This window comes from Seriola lalandi, unplaced genomic scaffold (assembly GCF_002814215.2).
Source record: "Seriola lalandi dorsalis isolate HSWRI2012SDOR001 ecotype SW California unplaced genomic scaffold, Sedor1 jcf7180002054551, whole genome shotgun sequence".
Taxonomy (NCBI): Eukaryota; Metazoa; Chordata; class Actinopteri; order Carangiformes; family Carangidae; genus Seriola; species Seriola lalandi.
In genome coordinates, this window is record NW_019525104.1 from 276,845 (window position 1) to 285,411 (window position 8,567).

At 39.2% G+C, this 8,567-nt stretch overlaps 1 protein-coding gene across 3 annotated transcripts in view; it reads right to left on the bottom strand.

Annotated features, from left to right (window-relative positions):
* LOC111661749 (glutamate receptor ionotropic, kainate 2) overlaps window positions 1-8,567 on the bottom strand; it is a 335,637-nt gene that overhangs the window by 205,974 nt on the left and 121,096 nt on the right. The window lies entirely within an intron of this gene.

Sequence of the window (8,567 nt, forward strand, 5' to 3'; positions counted from 1 at the left end):
TGGGGGGTTTCATAGAATGGATTTTGTGCTCGGTGCAGTTTTTTCCTTTATGCAAGCTTTTCTTCATACAGGTTAAGATTATTTTTCAACTGCACGCCTGATGATGAATGTTCTGTTTGTAGTTGGTTAAAATGCAGTGTGTGTGCATCAGATTGGTGGATGTTTTGCATATAGACAGTCTTCTAGACAAAAACAACAGCATCAGTCTGTTGATCAAAGGCCTTCACACAACCTATGTTTACTTGACAAAACCTGGAAATCATGTCTGTTGACTATCAGAAGTAATGGTAGAAGAAGCATGACAAAACCTCATATGGGGAATGTGGGACCACTTACATATTGTTTTCAGCCAAAAAGTCAATGCTGGTTTCTTTAAACCAAAGTAGCTTTTGTGCCTAAAGCAAACCAAACTTTAAACATAGTGGTGGCAGATCAGAAAAGAGTCTATTTCATAACCATCATATGCGTTTTGGAAAGCGCTGCACTTCTTTTTCATGGCCCCAGAGCCACTCATGCCCGAATATAGCATGCATATAAATATTACGTTAAATACCACAGGCCTGTTCTCAGTGACAGATAATACAAGCTAACTGTATGCCGCAGATTTACAGATAAATGCTGAACTTATGGATGCCATTACGTGTGCTAATATGTTAAATGAGCTTCTGTTGAAGGTGTACACGGACAAACAAACAAAATAGGAAAAAAAAAAAAGATTGACTCAGATAATGAGCCTGATGTTGATGTGGGGAGAGGGAGAACAACCTGACAGGAGCATTATTGTTTGTTTTCATGTTTACCAGAGATGACAGATCACACATATATGATGCTGGGAACAGGGAAGATACCACAGGGAATGTGAATGTGAATGTGGAAGTAGTTGTCAGTCTAATTTTAGTTTTGTTAGTGGGTCAGATTGGGTGAGCTCAGACTAGGCTGAGGCCTGAAATGTATCAGCATATCTCTGAACTCTGTTTACAATCATCATCAAACAGTCTTAATAATATGGTGATTTTGATTTATTGTTTTTTTTTCTTCTGATATATTTGAAATTAATAATAATATTAATGTAAATGTTTGTGTTCATGTCATTTTTCCAATGTGCTGAAAGCTAGAAAACCTGGAAATTAGTTGCATTTTAGCTCCTCCTGTTCCCTCGTCCTGAAGTCTCTGGTTCTTTGAATGGGTTTGTGGTTCCATGACTGAAATCATGTCTGTGTTTAACACAAGCTCAAGACATTTTCGAATTTTACGATATAAAATACGTCAGTAAATATCCCCAGTTCTGATTTCATGTTGAACATGAAAACCGATCTACTCACCAGCCCACATTTACAGCAGCGTTGTGTTTATACAAACTGTCACTAACTTTGTAAGAGGAAAGGCTTTTGTAGTGGTGTTCATAAGTGAAGATGATCCTGCTGAACAAAACCTGTCGGTATGATAAACTATTGTTTATTTTCTGTAATAATCCAAAAGACAATTGAAAAATATCAACGGCTTTTAGTGGAGGGAACCACGGTGATGCTAACATCAGGGTTAGCCTATAAAAAATACATTATCCCTGTGGCACGCTATTAAAATGCACAATAAATAGTAAATTACATGATAGATCTTGCTACACACTTGGCCCGTCCTCAGGTTGCCGGTCACCAGCCACCACAGATGAAGAAGAACATTTGTGTAGACAATTGATACCAGTCTCTAAAATAAATTCACTCTATGTTGCGTCTGGTGTTTATAAAATTCAAATGTAACCTTTATTGTAATGTGAATATTTTGTGTAGTTGTCCTTATGTTGCAATAATTTCAAAATCCAACAACAACTTACCGCTACCTCTGCTTCAAATATTACCATGTGCTGTTATCCCCTTGCTTTTTATTCACACTTTAAATCAAAATATTTTAAGGTAAACTTCAAAAAGATGAAATTCAGGTTAAAGATGTAACAGATTTTTATTTACAGTGAAAAGTTACAGTGATTCTACTCTGATTAATTTGAAAACTAAATGGTCACAAGTAATCAATTAAACTACTATTCATTAGAATTGAATTCATACTGACTGGACCAGATGCTATTTTAAACACTAGCCAAGTATCAGTCTGTACGTCTCCAAACAGAAACATGAATGTAGCGCAGCACAGCAGTCTCCTGTGTCTCTGCCCACAGCCCACCGTCCCCAGCTGTTTGGCCTATGGCATTATTTGTTTACTTCCTACTTCCACATGAGTGCACTGCACTGTGGGAAACCAGCCTGCAGTCTGCTACAGCTTCAGCAGTAAGTTGCTGGTGTCCATTAAATCAAACACTCTGTCGCACACTGATGATGATATCCCCAGAGTGTTGACCTGTGAGACACTGGCAGTGTTGCATTAACCACTGCATGACAAAGTGACTCCTTGGCCATGCTTCACAACAGCTCAGCTGATCACAGGAACTCTATTATGTGCAATATGAACACAGCAGACTCTGTATCACAGAGCCCCATTTCTTTCGGAGAACCAGCTGTAGCAACTACGTCTATGTGTTAAAACAATACTCTAAAAATAGTGAAACACACAAGGCCAGTAAAAAAAAACCTTGAATGGCTGTTTGTGTGGTCCACTCGCCCACCAGTGCAGCAGCCCTCCGGGATTTTTGCCGGTTTGCCCGATGGTCAGATTGACTCTGTCTCACATGAGCAGTGGCCCGGCTGTTCATTCCTCAAACACATCTCTCAGCGCCGGTCAGAGGGATTCTCCTCCTCTGCTCTTTTCTAATCACGTATCAGCTGTACAGTTAATGGATGGATGAATTTACATGCAAAACGTAAAGCTTTTTACTGTTCCTGGACAAGCAGGGAGTCGCTTTTATAACAATGAAATTAAAAGAACCAGTGCCTTGTGTAGAGAGAGGCTTCCCTCCTGCCACTGTGTGTGTGTGTGTGTGTGTGTGTGTGTGTGTGTGTGTGTGTGTGTGAGATCACTCTCGCTCTCTATTTAGACACCACTGACAAATAAGTGGAATAAGTAGTAATTCAACTTGCTCAACATTATTACTGCCAATCAGATTTATTTACTCGACCTGTGGGAACATTTTTTATAGGACAGTCTCGACTGCAAACTGAGCATTATTCCACCTGTTTGTCATTTGAAAAAGCACGTTATTAGCTATGTATACTGTAGTTAAATAAAAACCTGTTAAGATATTAAGATGTATTTTATTTCGTCAGTTGACTGTCAATTTGTTTTGTTGACCCACCCGTCCAGTAACATCACCTGACTTCCCCCTTTCAACCCATTACTGATGCCACTAGAGGGCTTTTGCCACTGGAATATCCTGTACCTCAAGCCAGCGTTGTTAAAAGCTGCAGTTCCTCTAATGACCACTAGAGTCTGGCTCCAACAGTGAGTCAGTCCCCACAGACTCCCATGTTAAAATGTCCAACTTTACAGCAGAAATAAACATGTTTACAGCCTGGTACAAAAACAGTTTTGGACTCTAAAGCTAATTTCCTCATTCATGACAACTGTACTGGGGGAGAACTTTTATATAACTCACCCATTTAAATTTTATTAAGTCTTAAAATTATGTATAACTGAGGTCGTGGCTGCTTTGAGTGACAGGTGGGTGCCGTCACAGTCGGCCAGCTGCTCTGTCCTAGCTGCTAGCTGTCTGTTAGGCATCAGCTCGGCTAATTGGAGTCTCTGAACGTGACCTCTCTGTGTTTGTGGTGTTGCTCTTTGTGGAGGGTTTTTCATGTTAATGCCAGACAGATAATATGTGTTGTTGTTGGTTACTTGACTAACAGAACATGAGTTTGAGGTGAGTGAAGTTCTACTATTATTTTATTTATTTAGCAATATCAGTGTCTGCACTCACTATACCGCCTTGTTAGCTTAGGTTGTTAACTAGCTAATTAGCCAACAAACAAATGTGCCTTGGGTTAGCCTTAGAGCAAGATGCCCAGACATGCAGCTGTGCTGACAATGCTAACGAGAGAGCATGCTCGCCAAGGTTATTAAACCAGCATGCACCGAGGCTCACTCTGAGCTTCAGAATCCTGTGGGTGACATCACAGAGGCTACATCCATCTCTATTTACAGTCTATGATGTAAACACGTGTAAAAACAAGTTGTTTGGGGGCACATGCTAAGACGACTGATGCTGTTGTTCCCACAACATACAATACCCTACAACAACTCTAAAGCTCATTAATTAACATCATATCTCTAATCTGCACACAAACAGAAATGTAAACACAATGGCTACTTGTGTTTCAATAGAGTAATGTGTTAGAAACACATATTGGTGAATAATTTTGCCTTAAAAAAAACATAATTAATTGAAATAATTTAACAATTAATCAAAAAAAATACATTTGCAGTAAATTAGGTCTCCCTGCATTATCGTCTAAAAATCTCGTTTTTAATTTCGAGTTGCTGCTCGTTATTTTAGATCATGTTAACAGAAGATAACTTTTTATAGAGCTTTCAAATGCATCTCACAGTCTTAATTGGTGTAAGGAGTTTGCTTAGTTCACAGTCACCATGATATTTATTTACATTTTGACTAAATACATTCAATACATTTAAACAATCTAATAATTTAATCTAAAAATGTCAGATTTGGCCTTAAAAAAAATATCAAGTATAATTAATAAAAAGTAGAATGTTGACACCTCCTCATGTCATTTACATCCAAATCCCAGAACCAATACGCTCTGTCTACAATGGCAGCTATACGGCCCTGTTGGAAACATCTGTTCTTGTTTGTCTTGGTTATATTACCTTACAAATGTGTTATTATTTTCAGACAACACCATGTTTCTGGCACCCTTGATTTCTGCCATCCCTTTGTGCTGCAGGAACAAATAGCTCTCAGTGCGTCTCTGGGCAACGGGCCAGCGCTCTGGACCGGAGTCACATGAATTTGACAACTACAGTCTCAAACAAATTATCAAAGGAAAACTTGCAACTCAGTTTAGATTTAAACACCAACAACTTATGTCAACTCTTGGACTTGAGCCTTACAACTTGAAAGATGTCATTCACGTGAGGCCAATGAATGTATTTGTAAGAATTTGCAACAAAGGACTGGCACAAAATCCAATCAGTGGCATCTAATTTACTGTACATGACAGATGGACAGACGCATGGACAGATGGAGTCATGCTGATCCATTTAGGATCCCATGATTTCACTGCGGTGCCCACCGTGTCTGACAAATTCTTGATGTCTGCAAGTATGAGTAGAGGTCTTCCAACACCTTGTGGGACGCGGAGTGATGAGCTGAATTTTATCTGGCTTAATCTGCATGTACAGTATACAAGTGTATGAGGAGAAAAATCAGCCCCTGCTGCTGGAGCAGCAATCTCTGCTTTACAGTTAGTTAGTTACCATCAATAAAAGCAGGCCGACACATCTGACTGCTGCACTCGCTCATCATAAACACCTGTCGGAGCACTTCTCCAGCTCTTCCTTTCTCTCTTCAGACGTCTCTCGTTCCTCTCTGCTTGGGTGCCGGCGCTGATCAGTATTGACGGTGCTTAATGCGCAGCGACTGTTCTAGGATCCATATTTAACTCTGCATGAATATTTCATCCACTCTAAGCGTTTATTACGGGGCTGTCTGGGAGTCTCCTGAGCGTAAAACAGTTTGACTCGCCTGTGATAAATATCCTTGTGAGGGAACGGCCCCTCAAGCTTCCCCTTCCCAACTCCCTCTCCAGCGTATCGCTGGCGACAAGGAAGAAAAGTTCCTTTTACTGGGCTGCTCAATCATTATCAGCCACAGAGACATTAAAGTGATTCCCCCAGACGGCGAATGCACAGTGTTGCATGATGGGAGTAATGGCTGATGAGTCACTGAGCTGCAGACTCCCGGGGTCAAGGTTATTAATGTGATCCTTGCCACATCAGCTGGCTTATTTATGTTCAATTAAATGCGTGGAACGCGTTGGAGAAAGATTAAAGCAGGCCTCCAGTCAAAGGTTCTAATGGCTGTTCAAGAATCTGGAGGCAGAACATGCTGCTGTTCCGCTGCTATAAATAAACCTCCGGGTGGAAATGTGGGCCAGTCACAACAGTAAAAATGCTCTTTGTTATTAGATACACCATAGTTCCTCCAGCTCTAAATCATTTGCGCTGAAAAGAGCCCATTCCCTGAAACACCACTTTATTTCTGCAATTAACGTCAACTTTCACATATATACGCTTACCACAGGAAAGGCTATAAAAAGTTGTTCTTTCACCACAAAATGAGTTCAGAGTTATTAATTTGGGAATGGGAGCAAATATCTTTAGTTGCTAAGTAGCCGAAGATATATAATATATAGATCAAATGCGTGTGAACAGGGGAGGAGCCGTCTTCTCTTCATACATCCACTGTCACACATTCATTCATTAAATCAGCAACTAAACACAAGCATCTGGAGCGGCTGGTAGGTTTTACCACAAACTGTTTAAGCAAATATTACTTTTGAAATCTCCTGAAATCTCAGTAAGTATCAGCCATGATTTAAAACATACTTCAAAATTACAATGTGATGCATTTACTGAGATCTTCGCTTCAAAATATAGCATTGTAGAACATTATACTTAAGATCCTTATCATGCCCTGGGGGAAGGATTATGATCACCAAAGTAATCAAGATTAAATCCATAAATAAGACATTACATAATCAAATGTAATGGAAATGATGGTGATGCAGTTATTGCATTGTGAAATAATCCATTCATATTTTAAAACCCAGCTCATGATTATGAAACAATATTTCATCCCGCTTCTTTTCACAATGACAGTTAACTGTGTTTTTGTTTTTTTTTCATGATGTCAATGTTTATTCAGAAAGTCTTTTGGACTCTATCCCGGTGACGGGACACGGTCTGAGGCAGATTGAGTTTCATCCTCTTTAAGTCATCAATTGTAGTGCTGCCTTGGCAACAGACATTTATTAATGTGCACAGATAATTTGTCATCTTGATTAATTATTTTACAATTTGTTATGCAACAGGCATGTTGGAGATGGATGCATTAACAGTTCACACACTTCCATTAAAAAAAAAAAAAAAAGATTCAATCAATCACAGTTTTTGTTACAGACTATGACCCAGTCCTCCGCAGCGGTGACTGGAGGCCCTGAATATTGCATTACAATACAGGTTGACACGTGGCTGTGATGAACAACAGGATGTGATATAGACTGTGCAAGTTAAACTGACCAATCTGTGTTTATGCAAGATTATCAATCATCATATGATGTCTTTATATTGCAACAAACAAAATGGCAACTATTTCGTTTCAAGATAATGAGCAGTTATTTTTGCAACTAAACCAATACAATAATGACTCTCCAAAAGATTCACAAAATGCCAGTGTGTCATCACAGGGTGAATGTGACCACAAAAACAGAGCCCTTTGTTTATCAGTCGACACACGGCAGAGACAGTTATGTGATTGGCTGTTTTACTCAAAGTGAAAGCCAATCAGATAATTGGCTCTGCAAATATGTTTTTGAAGAAAGGAGGCATTATGAAAGAAATACTCATCAGGAAAATGGTGTATTGTCTGTGTAAAAAGGACTGTGATGAAATGTGTTGATGAGCAAGAAGTCAAACTATTTGATTATTTCACAATTTCATGTTTCTTTCTTATATTTTTGTCGGTATGTATTTATGTGATTATGTCATTATTATGTATTCATTTAAAGATGAACACAAAAAAAAGAAAAAAGAATGAAAATGAAAACACTACCTTCTTAAAGCAAATAGCACCTGAATGTTGAGGTTAACATTTAAGTATCTTCATGAGTGTGTGAAGCCACAGTCACGAATCCACTTCAGTGTGGCGTCTGACATGCTGTTTGACACATTGCAGGAGTTTTCATTCACACCTCCTCTCTGGGGAAATTAGCCTTTTAAGAAAAAGCTCATATTATACAACAGGATTTAAAAGATCTCATGCGCCTGAGTGTCCTGAATTTTCCTCAGACCACAAAAAATATGTAATCCTCAGTTCCGATAAAAAACAAGAAAGTAAGAAGGTAAGACAGTAAAGGTTATTTGTGATACTTTAGCAGTCGTCACAAAGAAACAGACAACATTTCTTTGTGAACTGAGGATTTACCAGTGTAGTGTACATTCGTGGCCTGGCATCAGTCACAAGCCATTAAAGAAGTTCATTATAAGGACATGCAGAGTTACGGACCCACAATTGACACTTTGCAACTTTTTCCACCATCAAACTATCAAATTGATAGGAAACAGAGACAAAGGACCCCTCTTCTACAAACAGACCATGCTGTTAGCATGGCCGAACGACACAGAACCAGACCAAAGGTCAAAGGGTCAGCTCCAGAGGATCAACCAATGGACACCCAGTTTGTAACAATAAGACTCTGTCTAATGATATTTGATTGTTTCTTATATAGAAAAGTAACAACAAAAGGACTGATTAACACTAAGGTGTGAATCCTGGCCTCTCTGTGCCATGCATGAACACACACACACACACGCACACACACACACCAACCTCCCTTCCTCTGTCCCTCTCTAGATAAGAGTCATAAACTACAACCCACATTCCA